Below are 25,597 nucleotides of genomic sequence, written 5' to 3'. Positions count from 1 at the left end.
TCGATTGGATAAGCTGTTGAGAGGATACACTCAAGCAGGTCCTCTAGGAAGACTAGGATAGATCAAGGCACTTTGTGATGAACAGGGAGCACCAAGATAGGCAGCACTTTGTGATGAAAAGGGAGTGCGAATGTGAGTAACACTTTGTGATGAATAGGGAATGTCACACACGTAGTACTTTGTGATGAATAGAGAGCACTACTAGGATAGATAGCAACACTTTGTGATGAACAGTGAGTGTCACTAGGATAGGTAAGCGTATGCATTTAGGTAGCAAGTAGCATTTTGTGATAAACAGTGAATGCCACGATAACTGACATGATTGATTGGTTGACTGCAGGAGTATCTGCCTATGTTGGAGTCACGGGAGAGATTCCCGTCTACTCAGAGGTTGCGACCAGAGTTGTCGATTCAGGATATGATTTCTATTGAGGAGATGGGTCTCACACATGTGCTATATGTGCCTGAGTTTCGGGCAAACATGGGTTTGCTGACTGCACTGGCGGAGAGGTGGCACTCCGAGACTTGCACGTTTCACTTGCCTATGGGTGAGATGACAGTGACGCTGGAGGATGTCTACAGGATTCTATGGATACCGATCGATGGGGAGTTAGTACCCTATGATCAAGACGGAGATAGGGATGCACTGAGACGAGTTTTCTAGGATCCAGGACTAGAGATGAGGGTGGGACATGTGGCATGGGATACCATGACATGGACAGGATTAGCACTACCAATAGTGTTGACAGGAGTTATCAGTGGGTTCCTCTGTCTGGATAGGATGACACGAGGGGTGGCTGCAGGGGACACAGGGGCCAGGAGAGTTGATCTTGGGGTGGGTCCTTCTAGGGCTCAAACTCCGTCGAGGCCAAGTGGCTCCGAGGGAGGGAGTTCATCATAGCCTTAGAGGGCTCCCTATGTATCAGTATTGTACCATTTTTGTATTGTAGACACCTGCGGGTGATTTTGTAGCCATATGATTCTTTTGACATCATTGTATCATGACACTTTTGATTATATATATGAGATGATCTATTTTTGCGGCAGCTATATGCATGTGTACCTTATGTGATGAAATGTTCTTATGTGATACATGTTTTATGATATGGATGCTTATATGATGCAATGCAATATATTTTTGTTCTTTTATGTTGTATATGTGATGCATGATGCAAATGTGAATGTATGTAATGCAAATGAATATGATAATGCAAATGATTATTTACATAATGAAAATGTGAGATGTGCTAACATGTGTTGTATGCAGGATGTGATGCAATTGTGATATCTATATGTATGTATGAAATGCTTATATGTGGTAATGTAGGTGTAACTATATGAAATGCAAATATTTTTGGTGTGTCATCATACTCAGTCATGTGATAGCAGGCTACGCGGACTCGAGAAGGACAATGGAAGTCAATCAAGAAAGGGGGATGGAAGACAGAAGATATGAACGTGAAGGAGCTTCTTGTGCGTTATCATCATTGAGCTTTATTATGGCAAGTAGGTTATGACAATCGAGGCATATGTTTGACCCAGAAAGTCATTGTACCTGTTTGCATGGAGATAAGACAGTCACAAACAAGGAATGCCCCAGTTCATACTAGACTCACAGTGTCCTCATATCCTTGGACAAGTCATAGCATTACTAAAAAGACAATCCACAGACAGCAAATGCAAATAGGTGACGATACCCCATCCTCGCCTTTCTAGTCAAAGACATCTTGGAGATAGAATCTCTAGTCAAAGACATCCTGGAAAAGCTAAAAGACATGTCACCAAAAGATAAAATTAAAAGAAAATCAAGACTCGACACCAACATCCACTGTAGTCCTCAAGTTTAGTATCTCTTGTCACTTGTATAAGTCTTATTTGATTGTGGTCACAATGTTCACTTTCACAAAAAGGATAGATAGCACTGAACTATATGTTGTCTGAGTCTGTTGAAAGATTTGATTTTTGTTGAAGCTCATTGTTGCTGCTGTGTCTCATTTGAAACTGACTGAATCCATGAAACTGATACTTTATTACGGAGAAGATGAAACTTTATTGCGGATCTGTGATGCAAATGCTGCTTTATTGTGGACTGTGCGCGGATAGACTTGAAGGAAGCTGGAAGAAACTGCACTCCTCGAAACATGTGATGTTCTCAGTTCCACACCCATCACTAGACGTAGGATTTTGCCTTAGCCACATATAGGATCCGATTTATTATGGATGGAAAGGGAGTGAAAAGGGATGGTTATGGATGGCTAACCAATCTTAAGTAGATCAATAACAAGCCATGATGGGACTAGGTAATTTTATTATGGATGAATAGGTTGTGAGTGTGTGCAAAGTGAAAGGATGAAAGAGAATCCTGAAGGAGAGAGGAGCAAAGTCTCTACGCATGGCGCTGGTGACCCAGTTTTCACCATGGTACTTGCCCAGGGCGCCACCGAAGTGGTTTTCACCGTTGGACGAAATTATTTCTCTTTACTTTTTTGATTTTTCAATTTTTTTGTGTCACAAGGCGCCTGTTTGCCAGGTTTTCACCAAGTGACGATTTTTTTGTTTTATAATTTTTTTTGTATTTTTGATTTTGATTTTTTTGATTTTTTTGTATTTTTGAATTAGGATATTCCGAAGATCTTATGTGTAGAACCTGCGAAGGTGCATGCTGTTGATAGGATCCTCCAAAGGTTCCCCTTCTGTAGTTGAGAGCTGATATGCCCCAGATCCATATACCGCTGTGATGATGTAAGGACCAAGCCAGTTTGGTTCGAACTTGCCCTTCTTATCTTTGTCTTGCTGATTCTTGGGGTTCTCTCTGAGGACTAAGTCACCTACCTCAAATGCGCGAGGCTTGACTTTGTGATTGTAACTGCGACTCATTCGTTGTTGGTAAGCCTTGAGATGATTAAAAGCAGTGTGCCTTCGTTCCTCCAGCAGTTCTAGTTCTTGTAAGCGAGAGACCCTGTAGTCTTCATCGTTGATTATGTTTCTCAAGGAGACCCGTAAAGAAGGTAACTCGACCTCAATAGGCAAGATGGCTTCAGAGCCGTAGACAAGTGAGTAGGGTGTAGCTCCTGTAGGTGTGTGGACACTTGTGCGATAGGCCCAAAGTGCAGGATTGAGTTGGATATGCCAGTTACGGCCAGCGTCGTTGACTATCTTTTTAAGGATTTTGAGAATTGTTTTATTAGACGCCTCAGCTTGGCCATTACCTTGGGGGTAATATGGTGTGGAGAAACGGTGAGAGATATGGAAGCGATCACAGAGTTCACGAACATCCCGATTTTTGAAGGGACGCCCGTTATCAGTAATAATGGAAGTAGGAATCCCGTATTGGCAAATGATGTAGTTCAAGATGAAGGTAGCGATTTGTTTCCCAGTAACTTGTGTGAGAGGCACGGCTTCAATCCACTTTGTAAAATACTCTGTGGCTGTAATAATGAATTTATGTCCATTGGAAGAAGGAGGGTGAATCTTGCCTATGAGATCGAGTCCCCACTGACAAAAGGGCCAAGGAGATGCAAGTGGTTGTAGTTCTTGTGCTGGTGCATGTATGAGGTCTCCATGAATTTGACACTGCTTACACTTCTTGACAAATTGATATGCATCTTTTTCCATAGTAGGCCAGTAGTATCCAGTCCTGATGAGTTTCTTGGCCAAGGTAGGACCACTAGTATGCGGGCCACATATCCCTTCATGCACTTCTCGTAACGCAATCTGAGCTTCGTCACTCTCTAAACATCTAAGAAGGGTGCCATCTAGACCTCGTCGGTATAGGATATCTGCTAAAATGACGTATCGAGAGGATTGGCGAATGAAAGTGCGGCATTGATTGTTCGATAGATCGGGAGGTAAGATATTGTTGCGAAGGTATGTGAATATGGGACCATATAACTGGGATTCAGGACCAACAACACATATCATTTCCTTAGGAGTGATTTCATATGACGGAATCAGTAGGTTGTCTACCAGGAATTCATAGCAGGTCTCATTTTGCGGTAGATCAATGAGCGAAGCAATTGTAGCCATGGCATCTGCAGCGCGATTCTGTTCTCTTGGTATCTGCTCAAACTCTATCTTTGCAAAGTGCTGTTTCAGATCATCTACCAGTTGTTTGTAAGGCATTAGCTTTTCATCTTTTGTTTGATAATCATCAGTTGCTTGACGGATGACAAGTTGAGAATCCCCAAAAACACGAAGTTCTTGGATCTTCCATTGAACTGCAATTCTTAACCCAGTTGTTAATGCCTCGTATTCCGCTATATTATTGGTGCAAGGAAATGACAAGCGGTATGATTTTGGTATAGAATCGCCTTGAGGAGTTATAAAGAGTATACTCGCTCCTGCCCCGTGTTGTGTGTATGAGCCGTCAAAATATAATGGCCATGGCTTTGCAGATGATATTGTTAGAAGGGACTCATCTGGAAATTTTGACTGTAGAGGAGCATCATCTATCATGGGAGCATCTACCAGTTGATCTGCAATTGCTTGTTCTTTTATAGCTTTTCTGTCCACGTATTCAATGTCGAATTCACTCAAAATCATTACCCACTTGGCCAGCCGCCCAGTAAGTGTAGCTTTGTTGAGAAGATATTTTAGTGGATCAATTCTGGCAATCAACTTAGTCTTGTGAGTGAGCATATAATGTCGTAATTTTTGTGAAGCGAAGACCATAGCGAGACATGCACGCTCGATTGGTGTGTAGTTTAGCTCATATCCCACCAATGTGCGACTGATATAGTAGACTGCTTTTTCCTTGCCGTCAGGTATTTGCTGTGCTAGGAGTGCCCCCAGTGCTGTCGGAGTAGCCGATATGTAAAGTAGCAATGGTTGATCTGGAATTGGTGGCATCAAAACTGGTGGGTTCAAAAGATAGTCTTTGAGCGCCTGAAAAGCCTGTTGACAGTTCTCATCCCATTTGAACTTGATGTTTTTGTGTAGCAGGTGCTGGAAAGGATTACACTTATCTGCAAGTTGTGCTATGAATCTTCGTATGGACTGGAGTCTCCCTTGTAAAGATCAAAGTTGACTGATATTCTTGGGTGGCGGCATGTCCAAGATAGCCTTGACTTTTGCTGGATCCGCTTCAATTCCTCTTTTAGACACAATGAATCCTAGGAGCTTCCCGGAGGTTACTCCAAAGACACATTTCTTTGGGTTTAATCTTACCTTGTATTTTTCCAGCCTATCAAAGACAACTGAAAGGATGTCCAAGTGTGTATCTCTGTCTATTGATTTTTCCAAAAGATCGTCAACATAATCTTCCACAGTTATGTGCATGAGATCATGAAAGATAGTAGTCATCGCTCTTTGATAAGTAGCGCCTGCATTTTTCAACCCAAAGGGCATGACGTTCCAATAGAAGGTTCCCCATGGACAAGTGAATGATGTTTTATGTTGATCTTCAGGTGCAATTCTGATCTGATTATATCCAGAAAATCCGTCCATTAAAGATAGCATTTCATGACCTGCTGTGAGGTCAACGATCAAGTCAATATTTGGTAATGGGAAGTCATCCTTTGGACAAGCCTTGTTGATGTCTCTAAAATCTGTGCATATTCGGATGCTGGGATCCGGTTTGCTGACAGGTACTAAATTGGAAATCCATTCAGGATAATCAATTGGGCGTATGAATCCGACATCCAATAATTTCTCTAGCTCTGCCTTGACTAGCAATGCCACTTGTGGATGCATTTTCCTTAATTTCTGCTTTACTGGTTTTGCCCCCGGTTTGACTGTCAAATGATGCATAACCAAATCCGGATCCAGTCTAGGCATATCAGCTTATGACCATGCGAAGTTGATTTGTCGTCCCTTAAAGAAGCTTATGAATTTTGTTCTCTCGGCCTCTATCAATGATTGAGCCAAAAATATGTTGTGTGGAACCTCTGCTGTACCAATGTTTGTCTTTATAGTCTCCTCTACCAACATAGATGATTTTTCCTCGTATGATGCTGGGAGAATGTTGAGCCTTCCATCTTCGGGCGCCTCAGAGAGGTTTTCACCCTCAGATACGTCCTTTCTTTTTACTTTTTTTGGAGTCAGATAGCGCCACAGTGTGGTTTTCGCCATAAGACCCTTGTTTTGTTTTTATTTTCACATTTTTGCGACTAGAAGGCCCGACACCCTCACCAAAGTATGCTATGTTGTTGAGCTCTATGGTGTATCCTGCTTTGTGATCTCCAGGGGGAAGATCATCTCGAATGCCAAGGTAGTCGATAATAGCTTCGTCATTTTCAAATGTATCAAATTGTGCTAGTCCTTCATGATCCCAGTCAATGAGTTGAGGGTGAACAAGGGGAAGGTCTTTAGCGTTTTCAGAGTTTGCTGGACGAAGAGTGAAGATGTGGTTATATTCAGGTATGTCAAGGTAATCGTCGAGGTCATCGATGGCACTCTCCTCATCAATTTCGATCGTGAGCAAATCCAAATTGTCATCACTAGTAGAGCCTTCTGGGACAGGTGTCCTCATCCTATGTGATTTTGACCTAGGACCTTGAACCGAAGCTTGTGCAGGATCCTTATGGGTTGGTTCTTGACCAACTCTAAACTTTTTGTAAAATTCCTCCTCCTCTGTGGGTTCATCTGGCTCTCTGAATGTTTCAGTGAGCTCATAGTCACTGGAGGATTTGTCTGAACCCCATTCCCACTCATTGGAGTCTGTGGAATAGTAATCCTCTTGTTGAACTTTGGCAACTTTAATTCGCCATACCTCTTTTGTTCTTTTATTATGTAGTCTGGGATTCAGAAAACCAAGCCCCTTGGAGCGTTCCCTTCTTGTAGTTAGCTCAGGTTGTAAGGGCTCCATGACACCTTCTTTGCGTAGTCCGAGAGGGCTTTTTCCGTCATACCCGAATCTTTGCAAAATTTTGAAGCCTTTGCCATAGTTCTCACAGAATATAATAATCTGATCATGTGTGTCCTCTTCAACATCCTTATAGAGCATTTTATATAAGTTTTCTTCTTCTAGTTCACCCCATTTTTGAAAGGTGGTAGGATCCCATTTGAGCATCATGATGGAGATTTGCTTGTTAGGATGTGGCCTCCCATATTCCTTGGGAGAGGTCATGACTTGTCGTAAAAACATTGTTTGATTCAAAGTGTATTCTCCCATGCCTTTGTCTTGAAACTTGGCTCTAAGTTCACCTTGTTTGGATGTCGAGGGCTTTAATGACTCAGGATCGATGTATGCTGAAGAAGGAGTAGCCTCATGATTACTGGGGATGATAGTCTCAGTATGTGATCTCAAGTTATTACAATATATGAATGGATTTGGATCACCATTGACCGTTACCTCGACTCCATTGTGAGGGAACTTAATGCACTGATGGTATGTTGATGGGACTGCCCTCATTTCATGAATCCAAGGACGTCCTAGCAATATGTTGTATGTGAGATCAAGATCTAGGACTTGACAAACCACATCCTTTGTGACTGGCCCTATTCTTAGCGGTAAGATGACCGTGCCCTTGGACGAGCGCTCTTCATCATCATAAGCCTTAATGGTGATTTGGTTTGTAGCATTCACAGCCTTGTCAGAATATCCCAATTGTCTTATGGTACTCAAGGTACAAATATTAAGACCTGCTCCTCCATCTATCAGGACTCGCTTTATTCTATGTTTATGTATGAAGGCTTCAACATGTAGAGGTGCATTATGTGGCTAACTTATGGAGGCGTCATCGGCTTCTGTGAATGTGAGGGAGTGTGGAATGGATAGGTATCCCACCATGGCTTAGAACTGGTCCACGTTCAGATCAGTAGGGACGGCAGTATCTCTCAAGATTTTGTCAAGGATAGCTTTATGTGTAGGAGATATACGTAAGAGCTCAAGAATAGAGATAAGTGCAGGTGTCTTCCCTAGTTGTTCTACAAGGTCGTACTCAGGCTTGGTTGATGAAAGATTGGTATTCTTAGTGGAGGTACCTGGCAATGTAATCTTACCTCGACGGGTTGTAACATGACATTCAGGGGTAGATTCGGACGAAGATCCTACACCTTTTAGGACAATTTTGGGTGTTTGAGAAGGATTCTCAGGATTTTTGTTTTTGATAGTAATGGTAGAGATATGATTGTCCATTGAGATGTGATTGATAGTAGAATCATAATTGTAAGGTGCTCTAGTATAATTGGCTTGATCATCTGTGACTTTGGCTTTTCCTTTGTCATGTTTTGGGAATGGTTCCTTAAACATCTCATGCTCTTGATTAGATGAATGTCCCTCAATCTCAATGTCGCCTCTATCAATGAGATCTTGCACAATGTTTTTCAATCGATGGCAATTACCTGTCTTGTGACCCTTGCTCTTATGAAACTCACAATATTCATCATCATTCCACCAATTTGGTTTGACCTTTGGTTCATAAGGGGGAAAATCTGGAACTGTAATTACTTTGTTTGCTACAAGCTTTTTGAAGACTGATTCAAGTGGTTCTCCCAATGGGGTGTACTTCCTTCGTGGTCTAGAAGTTGTTTGAGTGTTCACCTGATTGTTGGTAGAACTTGATCCAGAAAAGACGAACTTGGGTCTCACTGTGTTGGCATCAACAACACCATCATTAACTGTGTTCTTGTTCTTATTCCAAAATTTTGGTTTGTCCTTTCCTTTGAAGTCCTCTTTGTTTTCTTTGAATAGTTTGATAACTCCTTGTTCAATTAAGACCTTTTCTGTTGCTAGGCCCTTTTCAATGACATCCTTGAATGTAGACAAACAAGCTTTCCTGAGATCATATCCAATAGCCTTGTTAACATTTTGTGTGAACATTTCCACCATTTGTTTCTGCGGGATTTCACAAGAGCATCTGCTAGCTAAGTTTCTCCATCTTTGTAAAAATGTTGCGAAAGATTCTCCTTCCTTTTGTTTAGTATTGCACAAGGTAGTAACTGAGACATCTGTTTCAATGTTGTAAGAGAAATGTTGAATGAATGCCTCTGCCAAGTTGCCCCATGACTTAATACCAGGAGGTAATTGAGAAAACCATTCCATAGCTTGATCGCCTAAGCTTTGTGGAAACAACCTCATCAAGTATGTTTCTTCTGCCGCTACCTCAATGCAAGCTGTGAAGAATTGTCTTATGTGTGCCTTGGGGTCTCCTCTCCCTCTATATTTGTCAAATTTTGGCATCACAAAGTGTGTAGGAAATGGAGGCATTGGGATGCTCTTATCAAATGGATAAGGACATATGTCTCTCATAGTGTATGTTGGTTTTGGTGCACTCATGTCCTCCATTTTCTTTTGTAAATCTCTTATTTGTTGCTCCAAATTGCTCTTGGGAGGAGATGGATTTCTTGTAGCATACCCCATGTTTGAAATGCCCATTTGAGGAGGAGCTTGTTGCATGTATGGATGATACTGATCGTAGACATGTCCATATGGAGGTCTATATTGTTGCGACATGTATGGAGCACTTGGCATAACTTCATGTTGAGGGACCCCATATCTGTTTTGTGCATATATACCATATTCAATAGGCCTTTCATTTTCCATTGTGTTGCCCCCAATTTTGACATGAGGTCTCCTTGTGTCAAAATTTTGAGGATGTCCTTGAGTATCCACTTGTTTTGATTGATTCATACCTTGAGTATGTGATTGAGCATAAGGCCTCCATGATGGTCCTTGAGTGTAAGTATCATATGTTTGAGCTTGTGTATGTGGGATTGCTGGCTTTTGAAGCAAAGCTGATGGTGACTCAGGCATCATATTATTCGGTCCTCTATTTCCTCCACTATTTGGTCTCCTTTGATCCATGTTGGGTTGAGTTTGTTGTGAGGGTCGACTTTCCATAAGTTGAGATAAGTCAAAATCATGTGGTATTTTAGCTCCACTTTGTGCCATCATGTTTAAAAAGTATTGACGATCTCTCCTCATTATCTCTTCAACCAATCTATTGAATTGAGGATCCATTATGGATTCTTGTATGTCTGCTGATAGTATTGAAGAGTTGTCCACTGTGTCATTGTGTGTAGCATTGTTGTTTATAGTGTTTGCGCTTTCCACATTTGGATTGTGTCTATAAACATTCATGTCTGGTAATGTAGTGTGCTCAGGATTGTAGAATAGATCATTGTCATACTCATAAGAACTCATATTTACGGATTCTTGAGCTTCTTTAGCTATTCTCCTAGATTTTTGAAGGCGGGTTTCAACCATGAACTAGGTGTTAGACCAAGATGTGAGAGACTAGATGAAAAATGAAAAAGTATGGAAGACCAAGAGTTGTATGGAGTGTAAGTGAATCTTGAGGTGTACTTGCAATATCCAAAGTGTAAGACCAAGTATGTAAGTAGTAGAGTAGGTGTGACTTCCAAAGAGAGGATAGTTTCTCTTGATGAGGTAAGCTGACCTTGACTCTAAGTAAGACCAAATGAGACCCAAAGGTAAGAAACCTTGATGAGGGACCACTTAGCAAAGTGTAGTTGTATGTAGTGTGTTGACAAAGTATGATGAGGACAAGCAAGTGACCTTTTGACTCAAGTTTAGACAGTTGTGAATGTAAAATGAGATGTGAAGCAATGATGGACTGTGTGAAACCTTTGAACAGGCTGAATGCTAGATGAAACCTGAAGAGACAACCTAGGAAGCTCAAGTATGCCGAAACTGATTTCCTTTGTTTGCTTGACTGCTAAAGTTTTCAAATCCTGACACAGACGCCTCTGTATACTTCACAGACGCGATTATCTGACACAGACGCCTCTCTGTTTGACACAGACGCTGATAAAAACACAGACGCTATTCTGTACTTCACAGACGCGCTTATCCGACGCAGATGCGGTTTTAACAGACACAGACGCGTTTCTGTAACTTTAGTGCAATTTTTCCTATCTGTGAAGTTGTTTTGTTGTGACCAAATCTGATTTTTCGACTGTTTTTCGTGACAAGAGGACACAATGTTGATGACTCAATGTTTGCAAACTGTTTAGACTCCAAAAGTGTGTTGTTTGATGTAAAAAGTTTTTGCATACACTTGAAGACACAAAAGACACAATGTTTTGCTGTTTTGTCTTTAATGTTTGAGTGTTTAGCATAAGACAAGCAAAAATCTTAGGGCTGGCCAAGACAATAGTTGTTGATCCCACATAGGGTTTTACCCCCGAGGCTACACTATTCAGAGCGGATACTTAGATGCTTGACCTCACTGGCTCCACCCTCGGCACTCACTTCTCGGGTCAACCAAGCATCAGTCCCCATGAAAACTCCCCATGGCGAACTTTGTATCTCTACTAAGAACCGTATGTGTGTGGGCCGCTACCAGAGGTCCGACCTCCTGCCTCAACAACTAGAAGGATTTGGGCATCTAAAACAAAGAGGTGCTAGTAAGGGCATCCGCTCGTGTGGCCATACATGCGGCACTTTCAGCTCTGTAAATACAGAAGGCTCCCAGCCGGTAGGGGTTACGCCCTACAAATGATCAAACAAATTTGATCAAACGGGTTTATGGGGAGACATAGTGTCGGTATGAACTAATCAGCACACGTTATTCATAGTTTTCACCATGAATACATTTGATTATAGTGGTTTGGATGAGGTGGGTTTTCCTCGCTACCACTTGGGTCGTTCTCTTCTCACTAGCAGTCCTAATGACCACACGGGAAGACAGACCCTCTAAAGATTAAACAAAAAGAGCCTATTGCTCAAGACACAAAAGACAATGATTCAATTTTAGTGCACCAATGGAAGTGTTTGCTAAGCTATGAAAAACAAGACACAAACAAAATTACAAAAACCCTAGCCAAGGCCCTGCAACAAAATTGTTAGTAGTTTGGGTTGTTTCAAATGATAACCCCTTCCTGCAAGCACACAAGTTAGGTAAATTTTAGAAAACCCAAAAGACTTTGTGAAAAGGGGCCTTCAACAAAAACATTTTTTGCCTCCAAAGCAAGCTGCACAAACCAGGTTAGCTAGATCTGCAAGGGTTAGCCGAAAATAAACCAGATCTGAAATCCTAAGTACAAAATTCGAAAACCTGAATCAAAGAAAATTGACAAATTCACAAAACAGAAAACACAGACGCAGTTCTGTAATTCACAGACGCGCTTGTATACCACAGACGCTATTCCCGATCACAGACGCGATAAGATCAATCACAGACGCGGTTTTAATTCACAGACGCGGTTCCAGAAACCTGCAAAAAAAAAAATATAAAATCTGGCAAAAACACAGACGCGATTCAAGATATTGCAGACGCTCCTGAAACACAAAAACGTGATCCGAACGCTCGCAGATGCGGAAAAACCTAAAATGTCGTCGAAATTGTCCGATCTGCAACTTCAAAAATGCAAAATCTGCAACAAAATTGTTAAATGCAAAGGGACAAGAGTCCCACCGGGCGTGCCAAAATGTTTATGGTGAAAATGGATAACCATAACAACAATATTGAAAGGCTAAATGAATTCAACCACCAAACCCTAGCCTAACAACAACAAAGATCCACCATAACATATGAAGATTACCTAAGACAATGCAAATAACTCAAAATCACAAAGATTATACCATCACATGTCCAATAGAGTTTTGATCTCCATTCTTCCTATCTCCATTGATCTTGCTTGATATATTTGCTCTCAGATTTTTATATGCACAAGAGCTCAACAAAGAACGGAATGTGGTTGCAAGTAGGATCGTAGTGTAGCCAAGTCCTCCAAAATTGTTGATTAGTCTGAGTGATTAGGCTGAGTGATTAGGGTATTAGGGTTTGACAATGAAGGAAGCATCTCCTTAAATAGAAGACACTATAAGAAATGGAGGGTTAAGATTGAGAGGTGTAAAAAGAGAGGTCGGCTAGGATTAGAGGGTAGGTAGAAGAAATAGTAAAATAATGAAAGAGGTAGGTAGTGTATGAATTAAGAGATGAATGACATGTGTCATGTGTAGAAAAAGATAATGAATTAATTAAATAAATAAAGATTTATTTAATTAATAGAAGAAATAGGACAATTAAATAAATAAAATATTTATTTAATTTAGGAAAAGGATAATTTAAATAAATAAATGTATTTATTTAAATGAGAAATAAGGCTAGAAGAGGATAAATGAATTAATTAAATAAATAAAGATTTATTTAATTAATAGAAGAATTAGGCTTAGATAATTAAATAAATAAAATATTTATTTAATTAGACATGACAATTTTGAGTGTCTACACAAACAAAATGGCTCAAACCCGGTCACAATCAAGGCAGCGAGAAATAGAAATTGAGGAAGAAGAGGACAACCTCAATGAATTTCAAGAGGCACTTGGAGGAAATGGGAATGATGAAAACCCAAGTACACCCACTCCTTCAACAATCGAAAGGGTTCAGCATAACCCTCATTTTAACAGATTATTTGATGAAATACTAAGGAGCAACGCAGATGCTCACTTCTTAAAACTCGCTCAAGAAGGAGCCAAACTCCCCTCAGACTTTGATCTTGCCCAATTAAGACAAGCATCAGAAAGACAAAGTCGCCATGAGGAGGAAAGGCGTAGAGATCCCATCAGATATAACATCCCTCGAGGTAACCCACCACCTCCTCCTCCTAATGAAATGGAGATGTTGCGGCAACAAGTCGAGAATCTCGCCCAACAACTTCATAGTGGTGTTAAGACCAATCAATTCTCACTTAACGACATCTGTCCCTATCCGTTTGATAGGAATCTTTATATGCCACCCTTTCCACGCGGGTTCGAAACACCAAAATTCAAAAAATATAGAGGAAAGGGAGATCCCCGCGATCATGTCCGAGAATTTCATTCCGCTTGTCTCGAAGTCGCATATGAAGACACATACTTAATGCGCCTTTTTCCCCAAAGCTTGGGAGGAACAACCACATCATGGTTTTCCCAACTACCAGGTGGCATAAGAACATTTGAGGAACTCATCCAGAAGTTCCTATCTCATTACTCTTATAATATTGAACGCGACATCACCATGGCTGATCTATGCAACACCAAACAAAAACCAGGTGAATTATTCTCAGTATTCCTGCAACGATGGCGCCAAATGTCTAGCAGACGTTCTCTTCAGTTACCTGAACGAGAACTAGTGGAAATTTTCATTTCCAACTTAAACGAAGAAATGGAATTTCACCTGGATGTCAAAGATACAGATTCTTTTAACGATATGATCACCAAAGGTATAAAATGTGAAAGGGCACTCATCAAAAAAGGACTCATCAAAATCTTTAATGAACCAAAAGATGGTCCTCGCCTGCGCTTCAATAGCGATAAACCGAACTTCTAGAACAAGAATAAGAATATCGTCAACGATGGAGTTGTGGATGCTCGGACTGTCCAAAATGCACAACCTGTGGTTCGGTTTGCAGGACAAAATCCTCCACCTCAAAATAACACAAATGTTCCTCTTAATCAAGGTCGCATCACATCTCATGATGAACCAAGACCTCATCCACAAAAACAAAAACGCACATACACTCCCTTAGGGGAACCCATTGAAACAGTGATGCGACAACTCATTTCTCAGAATTTGATCACTCTACCTAAGTTATCAAACTATGAGCCTCAAGTCAAACCAGCATGGTGGAGAGATACTGAACACTGTGAGTTCCATCAAGGAAGAGGACACAAGACAAGTAATTGTCACCGATTGAAAGATCTCATTCAAGATCTTATTGACCGAGGAGAAATTGAAATTGAAGGACATGACCCAAAAACAACCAATAATGATCATCAGATGTTCAAGAATCCACTTCCATCGCAAGATCAAAGGGGTCCTTCCACTTCCCGATGAGGCACTGATACCACTGATTATACGCAGGCTGCGTACAACTACACTGTAAATCACTTGTATGATGCCAGTGAACAAATTGCAACTATCACCTTCAAAAATCCCACCTCAAATTGCAATGTTGTTACACGTTGTGGCAAGGTCACCATAAAGGCAGCTCCACAAGGCACCACCTCCATCCCAAAGCAGTACAATCTTGTGGAACACTTAGATAAAATGCCTGCGCTTATATCCATTTTAGAGCTATTGCGCCTATCACCATCTCATAAAACTATCTTGGATCAAGCACTCCAAGAGGCATCAGTCCCTGCAAACTTGAATACGGACCAATTTCAAGCCATGGTTGGAAATCTAAAGTCATCACCTTGTCTCACTTTTTCTGAAAGTGACAACTCTTCTTTCCAGCAACCTCATAACGCCTCACTCCACATTGAAGGCTTTGTCAACCAACACAGGATCAAGCGAGTCTTGATCGATAATGGAGCAGGCCTAAACATTTGCACACTACAGTTGGTCACAACATTGGGATATGCAATAGAATCAGTGGATCCTCGCAAGAAGATCACCATCAAGGCCTATGATGATGCAGAGCGTTCATCCAAAGGAGCTGTGGTACTACCAATCCGGGTTGGCCCTGTGGTAAAGCACATAATTTGTCAGGTTCTGGACCTTCCTCTGCCATATAATCTATTATTAGGGAGACCTTGGATACATGCCATGCAAGCTGTGCCATCTACCTACCATCAATGTATCAAGTTCCCACATAATGGTGCAGAGATCACAATCCTGGGCGATGCAAATCCCTTTGCATTTTGCCATAATATCAGCCATCAACCAGAGATTACTGTTCCTAATAATAGGGAAACCATTTCCTCCACATCATATGTAAGTCCCGCCTCTCTTGCCAGTTCGAACACCCCTATACCCAAGCAAGAAAAGCTTAAGATGAAAGTAGCAGAGGAAGGTCCTGGAGAATACAACTTGAGTCAGCTCTTTTGTGTGGGACAAATGCCCACTTCTCCTAGAACACATGGTAAACCACAGCAGTTGCTCCAGCAACCACTAATCACGCCAGCATGTGCCTTAATGCCTTTCATCCTTGGAAAGAGTCAAGAGGAAGAAACACAAGATGAGGACCTAGCGGAATGGATCTATAAAGATCCCATCACCACTGACAAACCACAAGTTACACTTCCTACGGAACAGTATGGCAAAGGCCTCCTCATTATGCAAAGAATGGGATATGATGGTCAGAGTGCTTTGGGATCCTGCAAACAAGGACGACATGAACCGCTGTTGCCAGAGTTCAAACCCAAAGGTAATACAGGCCTAGGCTTTGAAAAAGAAGTCCTTCCTAAACTCAGATTCAAAGGAAAACCCAGCAAACCATTTTGCCCACCTACTGCAAAGAGGACACCTTTCATAAACCATCAAGCACTATCCCCACTGCCCCATCGAGGCTCACAACCCCACCACAACCATCTACAATACCAATCATCCCACCAAATGAACCAGTAATCCCATCAATAACACCAATAGCAGCAGCAACTATATCAGAACTCGCAGCAACATCTATGGCACCAGTAGTTCCAGCAGAAGCCACTGAGTCACCATTACCAATACTTCCAGTGACAAATCCTTTAAACCCCATCATGGTTCCTGCAGCACCGATTACTACAAAGATACATAAACCAATCACACCTGCCGTGTTCAACTCCAAAGACATCCCAGTATGGTATAACAATCGGATGCTGGAGAGTGATTCAAAGACCGACTCACATGAGTGGAAATTTGATTCTGTACAGCTTAACACTTCAGATGAGGAAGACACAACACCACCTCCGCCACGCAAAGACATCCCTGTTTACGGAGAAGCACAGATAAAGACCACTTGGGTACCTGAGCTGGAAACATCTTCCACAGACCCTACGTCTCATCCTACGCCTGATTCTGACAGGGAGAGTACCATCAACGACCTTCACCACACTGTCTTAACCCTCACTGATACCTCTAACGAACTTAATCTAATCGATGAAGTAATGCCCATTATCCACCCTGAACTCATCGAATGGGACCAATCAAATCCCCCATGTCTTGACCTCTTCCAGAACGATGAGGCTATCATTGACTTTTTGGAATTAAGGGATAATCTACCAAGCAGGGATCACAAAGCTAGATTTGCCATTGAACTTAATAGCGCAGCATACTTCGGGGCGGATGCCAAACCCTTCAGCAGCAAAAATATAACATTAAAACATGGATCTTCCAGTGAAAACCACACTGTGGCGTTGTTTGATCCGACAAAAGTAAAAAGAAAGAGCGTATCCAACGGTGAAAACCTCTCTGAGGCACCTGAGGATGAAGGGTTTGACATTCTCCCTACTAGTACACAACAGGAACGATCAACGATCCTCATTGAGGAGACTAAAGAATACAATGTGGGGACTCCTGAAAATCCTCATATCATACATCTGGCATCTCTTCTCTCTCTAGAGGAACAACCTAAATTCATAGAGTTCTTCCAGCAGCGTCAGATCAACTTTGCATGGTCATATGCGGACATGCCTGGACTTGATCCTGATTTAGTCATGCATCACCTCACCGTCGCAGAAGGAGCCAAACCTGTCAAGCAAAAGCTTCGTAAGATGCATCCTCAGATTGCAGTGCTAGTCAAAATAGAACTCAAGAAACTCCTGGATGTTGGTTTCATTAGACTAATTGATTATGCAGAATGGATCTCCAATATTGTGCCTGTCGGCAAACCAAAAGGGGGCATCCGCATTTGTACAGACTTCAGAGACCTGAATAAGGCATGTCCTAAGGATGACTTCCCCCTACCAAATATTGACATCATAGTAGATCTGACAGCAGGACATGCCATGCTTTCACTCATGGATGGCTTTTCAGGATACAATCAAATAAAGATCGCACCAGAGGACCAACATAAGAAAGCCTTCACATGTCCATGGGGCACATACTGCTGGAATGTAATGCCTTTTGGTCTAAAGAATGCAGGAGCGACCTATCAAAGAGCAATGACCACCATCTTCCATGACATGATGCATACTATGATGGAAGATTATGTGGATGACTTACTAGCAAAATCACTCACCAGAGAAGGACATCTCCACATCTTAGATAGAATCTTTGATAGACTGGAACAATATCATGTTCGACTCAACCCAAAGAAATGTGTCTTTGGAGTGACCTCCGGGAAACTTCTAGGATACATTGTCTCAAGCAAAGGTATTGAGATCGATCCAACAAAGGTAAAGGCAATCATGGATATGCCACCACCAAAGAATATCAGCCAGCTAAGGACATTACAAGGGCGGCTTCAATCCATCCAAAGATTCATTGCACAATTGGCTGATAAGTGTCACCCATTCACACACCTGCTACACAAGAACATACGCTTTCAATGGGATGACAGATGCCAGCAAGCATTTCAGGCACTTAAAGACTATCTCATGAATCCACCCTTGTTGATGCCACCAGATCCAAGTAGACCGTTGTTACTTTATATCTCAGCAACAAGTACCGCACTGGGTGTGCTACTGGCACAACATAATGAAGAAGGTAAAGAGTGTGCTGTTTACTACATCTCTCGCACAATGGTTGGCTATGAACTCAATTACACCCCTATTGAGCGAGCTTGCCTAGCAGTAATCTTGACAGCCACTAAATTGCGACACTATCTGTTGACACACAAGGTACAACTCATCGCAAAGATTGATCCACTCAAGTACTTACTCAGCAAAGCAGCATTGACAGGTCGTTTGGCCAAATGGGTAATGATTCTAAGTGAATTCGACATCGAGTATGTGGACCGTAAAGCTATCAAAGGTCAAGTTATTGCAGATCAGTTGGCCGATGCGCCACTCACAGGTGATCATCCTCTTATTTCCAATTTTCCAGATGAAGAGATATTCATGCTCACAGAAGTACAACCATGGAAACTATATTTTGATGGGTCATACACTAGGCATGGCTCAGGGGCAGGCATTCTATTTATCACACCTCAAGGTGACAGCATCCCGAAGTCTTACAGGCTCACATTTCCATGCACAAACAACATAGCAGAGTATGAGGCCTTGATCACAGGACTCAGGCTAGCCATACAATGGAAATTAAAAGAACTACAAGTATATGGCAACTCACAACTGGTCATTCGACAAGCAACTAATGAATATCAGACCAAAGATGATAAACTCATGCCATACAAGCAAATGGTGGACACTCTAAAGACATCATTTACTACTATCACTTTTGAGCAGATACCAAGAGATCAGAATCGAGCTGTTGATGCTATGGCTACTATCGCATCTCTCCTAGATCTTCCACAGAATTCAACACGCTATGAGTTCTTGGTAGAACAGCTTTGGATCCCCGCTTATGATATCCCTGAATTCGAGATGATATGTCACCTTGTTGGTTTTGAATCCCCATGGTACGATGAGTTCTACACCTATCTTCGCGATCATACCCTTCCTCCCAACCAATCGAATAACCAACGAAAAACCTTCATTCGCTAAACTGCTCGATATACCATTATTGCCGAAACCCTATACCAACGCAGTCTTGATGGTACTCTCCTTCGGTGTCTGGAACAAGATGAGATAACAAAGGCTTTGGAAGAGGTACATGAAGGAATTTGTGGGACTCACTCAAGTGGTCCATCACTAGCCAAGAAACTCATGCGAGCTGGATACTATTGGCCATCTATGGAAAAGGATTCCTACTACTTTGTCAGGAAATGCAAGAAATGTCAAGTTCACGGTGACCTGATACATGCACCGGCACAGGAATTGCAACCAATCACAACACCATGGCCTTTTTGTCAATGGGGCCTTGACCTTGTGGGTAAGATTCATCCATCTTCATCCAATGGCCATAAATTCATTATTACCGCTACCGAATATTTCACAAAGTGGATCGAAGCTGTTCCACTTACCCAAGTCACCGGCAAGCAGATCGCCTCATTCATCCTCAACTACATCATCTGCCGGTATGGTGTACCTATGTCCATCATCACAGATAACGGTCTTCCTTTCAAAAATCAGGATGTCCGTGAACTTTGTGAAAAATTTCATATCCAACACCGCTTTTCCACTCCCTATTACCCACAAGGCAATGGTCAGGTCGAAGCATCTAATAAAAACATATTGAGAATCCTAAAGAAAACAATCAATGATGCCGGTCGTGATTGGCATGTTCAATTGAATCCAGCATTATGGGCATATCGAACTAGCATTCGAACCCCTATAGGTGCAACTCCTTATTCATTGGTCTACGGTGCTGAAGCTATCTTACCTATTGAGGTCGAGATCCCATCACTACGAGTTTCCTTGCACAATCTCATCGATGATGAAGCCTACAGAGTATCCCGTCTTCAGGACTTAGAGTTACTTGATGAGAAGCGACAAGCTGCATACAACCATCTCAAAGCCTATCAGCAGCGCATGAGCAGAAGCTACAATCACCGAGTTAGACCTCATACATTTGAGGTAGGTGATCTTGTTCTACGAGAGAATCCTCGCAACCAACCAAATAGAGAACATCAAGGCAAGTTTGAATCAAACTGGCTCGGCCCATATGTTGTCACTGCTGTATTCGGGTCCGGGGCATATCAGTTGGCTACATCAGAAGGAGAGCCGCTTGCAGATCCAATCAACAGCATGCACCTCAAACGGTTTTATACCTAAGGTGTACAGAGCATCAGGCTCCCCTACATATAAGAAAATATCAAAAACATTCAGAAAATGTCCTGAAGAAAATACAAAAACATTCAAAAAAAAAAAGTAAAGAAAAATCATGCATCCAAACGGTGAACAACCACTCCGGTGGCACTTTGGGTAAGTGCGATGGTGAAAACCTGGCAAACAAGCGCCACTCGTAAAGGCAATGGCTCCAGTATCTTTCAGGCTCGTTGCGATCACATTCATGCACACATACATCCATCCCAACCATGGCTTGTTATTTGATCTGCAATTAAGATAGTACTCCATGCGTCTAGCATCCCACCTTTTCATAGTCAGGTCTACAAACTGGGGGCAATACCCTTACCCTAGTGATGGAAGTGGATTCTACATTGTCTTATATGTCATTACGCTCTTCATTCGGGCAATCATCAGAAAATATCAAAAACATTCAAAAATGACTCTCAAAATACCAAAAACATTCAAAATTGTTTCACAAAATCCAAAAACATCGGAAAACCCATCAAAAATCACACAAAAACATGGCAACACCTTGTACATATTCATCCGATCAGATACAAAATAAACATTGACAAAATACTCACACAATGACCATTTACCAATCAAACCACACAATCGACATTAACAATCCAAACCTGTCTTTAAACAAGGATGCATCCTTCCTTACCAAAACAAAGACAAGATGACGTTTTCTTTGACAAGAAAATTATGTTAAGCTATCAAATACTTGGTTGATTTGTGAGTACAATCATTTGTTTATCTGTATCGGGATCCTTTCAGCATTGTTTTGTATCGTTTGCGCATTATTTCCAATGAAGTTTTGGGGCATGTACTAATTGTGTCTACGTGGGAAGTTCACTAAGCTACTTGATCTTATGCCAAATGCAGTCATAGATCACTACGGCTTGCTGACTACAACGTATACCTCGACCATATGAGCATGAACCATTACCAAGGATCCTTATTCTTTATTCTTTATGTATATACTATTTGGTTACAGGTACAATGCTCATTCTTTGGTTCCTCTTCCTCTAAAATTGGATAAAGGTTTTATTTCTTAGTACGGTATGCACTTGTCTCAGGATCTGATCAGCCTAAGATCAAGGAGGACGATCCAAGTCATGCATGAAAGGAGATAATCCTTGTCTGTTCCGCAAGCAATACTCTGGTCGACTTGACCCGTATATCAAGTCGTTTGTATTAACTTGCTATATTAAAATCCATGAGAGGAATACTCAGGTCATCTTGAATCATTATGTCAAGATGCTTGTATTCTCTTCCAACATTTTAAAGCTCAATGATGAAAATAGAGCAATATGGATCGTCATTTCATCTCATCTGTTTATATATTGCATTCCGTTGCATATCACCCATCTGTTCACTTATTCATATAGAGGTTTTATATGCAAAAATGAGAAAATTAAGCTAGTCTTGGATACAATCACGACCGAGTACTCTGATCCATCATCAGTGCATCATGCAAAGTCTTAAAAACCTTGCATTCCTCATGGCAATATCATCATTGCATTTAGGTGCATCTTGCATTATGTCCATTCATGTCATTTTTTTAACTTAAAACATTGCATATAGTTCATTATTGACATTAGTTTTCATTAAAATCTTTTTCATCATTGCATCAATCATAAATAATTAGATTCACTCATGGGATCAAATTGTCTTTGGTTGTTTTAAATCATTTACTAAACATTTCATCCAGTATAAATTATCCATTATCATCTTATCAACTTATTATCATCACACACATTCCGTTATCCATTTAGTTACAAAGTGCATTCATTCATTCATTAATAAGCATCTTATTATGTTCATTTTAGGATTCATTATCATTACATTTAAGGTACAATTATTATATCCATTAGTTATTGTATCATCCCATTTATCATTTGTACTTACAAAACATATTTAAAAACACATTAAATTCATAAGACCATTTGTTTACAAAACATTGATTCATTTACCACATTATCATATAAACATTTGTACTTTACATTTGTTTATCCATTTACATTCATTTACCACATTATCATATAAACATTTGTACTTTACATTTGTTTATCCATTAACATTCATTTACCACATTATCATATAAACATGTGCACTTTACATTTTGTTTATCCATATTACATTCATCTTAACACATCTAGATGCATATTCATACATAACATCATTCATTCAAACATCATCACATAAATCATCTTATCATTACATCGCAATAGGAAACATCAAAAATCCTGTTCATACATCACAGCATAAGCATATATCATCATGGCATTCCATACATAAAGCATTACATCACAAATCAAATACATCAGTAAACATATCATCCTGCATTCATATGTCAGTATCTCACATCATAAATCATCATAAAAACATGCACAAAAGAAACATCTCATATACATCTAAGCAATAAATCATCATCATGCATAATCATCACAATATGGGATCTCCTCATATATATCATCTCATATATCAGAGTACAATGAAGTCTACAAAATCGGCTACCAAAGAGCCATCCAAGATACAGTCCCAAAAATAGACAATGATACAATACATGTATGCAAAAATGCTCTCTCAAATGCCACTCTGGCCAGATGTTGTACCACCACCACCCCTACCTACTCCACCGCTGGTACCTGCCCCACCTGATCCATCTCTCCGTGGAGGCCTCATCGAACCCCCACTCCCTCCTGCATCTCCTGATCTATCCCGCCTCAAAGGACCCATCACAACCCCACTGCTCTGCATCCTCTATGATCGCTCGGATCTGGCCTGCCGCATCTGTGAATAGCTGAGAGCTCGTTGGCTAATCGGTACCCCCTGCTCATATAACCCCCGCCAGTACTCTATCTCCGCCTGTGCTCGCCGCATCTCCCTCATAATCTCCCCTGAAGGCCCCTGTGCACCAATCCGCACTCTCTCCTGCAGCTCCGCCAATCTCTCCACCGCAGTATCTCTCTCCCGCAGCACCACTGTCAGCTCTGACTCACGTGCAAATAGCTGCACATCTCTAGCTGCTACCTCCGCCTCTAATCTCTCTACCCGGGTCTGCAAATAACCTATCATGTGCTCCCGCAGATCCCCAGTAGCTCCCTCCCCCATGTCCATGGTTGCCGCACCTGTATCACCCCCTCCACTAGGTCCCTCCCCTGCACCTGTAGCCATCGGGATCTCTCTCTCCATCCCCCTCCCACTCAGCTGCACTCCTCCCTGCATCAAAGGTCCCTGTGATATCTGAAGAGGTAGTCCACCTCTCCCTCTCCGCTGCCTCGGCATTCCCAAACCTCCTCCACCTCCTCCTCCATCTCCTCCTCCTCCTCCTCCCCCACCTCCTACACCACCTCCACCTCCTCCGCCACCTCCATCTCCACCTCCTCCTCGTCCTCCTCCTCCTCGACCTCCTGCTCTCCGTCCTCGTCCCCGTCCCCTCTCATCCTCAAAAGCTGGGATCGGCTCAGCTGGGTCTGATATCCATAGGATCGGGTGCGCCGCCCGATACTGTGTATACTCTGCTATCACACCTGCATCCACGACCCTCGGTCGTAAGTCCCATGGCCTCGCCTGCAGTGTCCGGAACTCTGTCAGTGCCTGATCATACGGTAGCATTGGACCCCATGCATACCGCTCTCGGATCACTCGTGCATACTCCCCTGATCCACTCGGCAGTCCCTGCTGCCGTCCAAACTGCCTCATCACCCATCCTGGCACCTGTCTCTCTACATAATACGAGGTCCTCCCAATGAGGAATCGGGTCATGAAGCAATACGGTAGTGCCTCCGCATCATCCTCCCATGGCTCACACTCCAAGTATGGCCGCCAGATCACTGCATCCAAATCATCTAATGCCCGCTGCCACCACTCTAGCTTCCCCAAGTGGGGCTGGCTCATCATACCACTATACATAAACATATAGGGCTGGTCCACGGCTCAGAATCTCAGACTCACTGGTCGAGTCACTGGTAAGTGCTCCCATGCCCACACATGCAGCAGCGTCATGCCCACTGCTAGAGACCCCCGCCCTCTGTACACTACCTCGTGTAACTCCTGATACATGTGCGCTAACACGCATGGCCCCCAGGCATATCGGGTCCCCTCAGTCACCATCATCTCTATCACCTGTCCCCATCCCACCGCCAATCCATGTGACCGCCTATCGGGACATAGAAGTCCTCCGACGATCCCTGACAATACTGCTGGAAGGGGCTCATATAGTGCCGCTATATCCTCCCATGCGATCGAGCCATCATCGATGTATACATCCTCATCAAATATCCGCTGACAAGACACCGTCCCCCAGGATCTATCATATGTCACCAGCTGCCTCCGAATCGAAATCCGAAGGATACGCCACACGTCCTCTAAAGTCACCGTCATCTCTCCCTGAGCTAGATGGAACGTGCACGTCTCACTGTGCCATCGCTCTGCCAATGCTGTGATCAGGCCATGATTCATCCGAATCACGGGCATATGCATCACCTCGTAGAGGCCAGTAGCTGCAATACAGTCTATCTCTATCTGTGTCAACCGATCTCGCAATCCCTGTGTCGCGGGGTGGCGCTCGCGTAACTGCAACACGCGCAGATCCTCCTGCACATAGACATTCATCCAACCACCATCAGTTGTTTTGTTATCAAACTTTCTTAAGTTTAAACCTATACTATCATCAGATACTTTGATCAAGTATCTTCGGGTCTCAACAGGTAAGCAATCATGGCCGCCTAGACTTCAACATGCATTTATCCTAACAAATGACCTAAGTCTCATCGGGCTGCTATGGTTCAAAACAACTCTCACTTCACCTCGCCATCCATCAATCATTAGGCATCAAGAGATTTATTTTGTCCAAAACTGGGGCATCTCGTTATCCTAAGGTAAAAGCGCTATTTTATCTACCATAGCGCTAGTTCTGAACAAAAGCGCTACAACAACCCACAATAGCGCTCAAAAAGCTCTACAATAGCGCTACAAAACCAAAAGTGCTAAAACTGCTATACAATAGCGCTATTCTGAGCCAATAGCGCTCAATTAACCCTGCGATAGCGCTAATTTATCAAAAGCGCTAATTAATAGCAAAAGCGCTCAAACTAGCCTCCAATAGCGCTATTGTGGTACAATAGCGCTAATTCATGGGGCAAAAG

This window comes from Cryptomeria japonica, chromosome 4, assembly GCF_030272615.1.
Source record: "Cryptomeria japonica chromosome 4, Sugi_1.0, whole genome shotgun sequence".
Classification (NCBI taxonomy): Eukaryota; Viridiplantae; Streptophyta; class Pinopsida; order Cupressales; family Cupressaceae; genus Cryptomeria; species Cryptomeria japonica.
Note: the sequence above shows the minus strand (reverse complement) of the source record.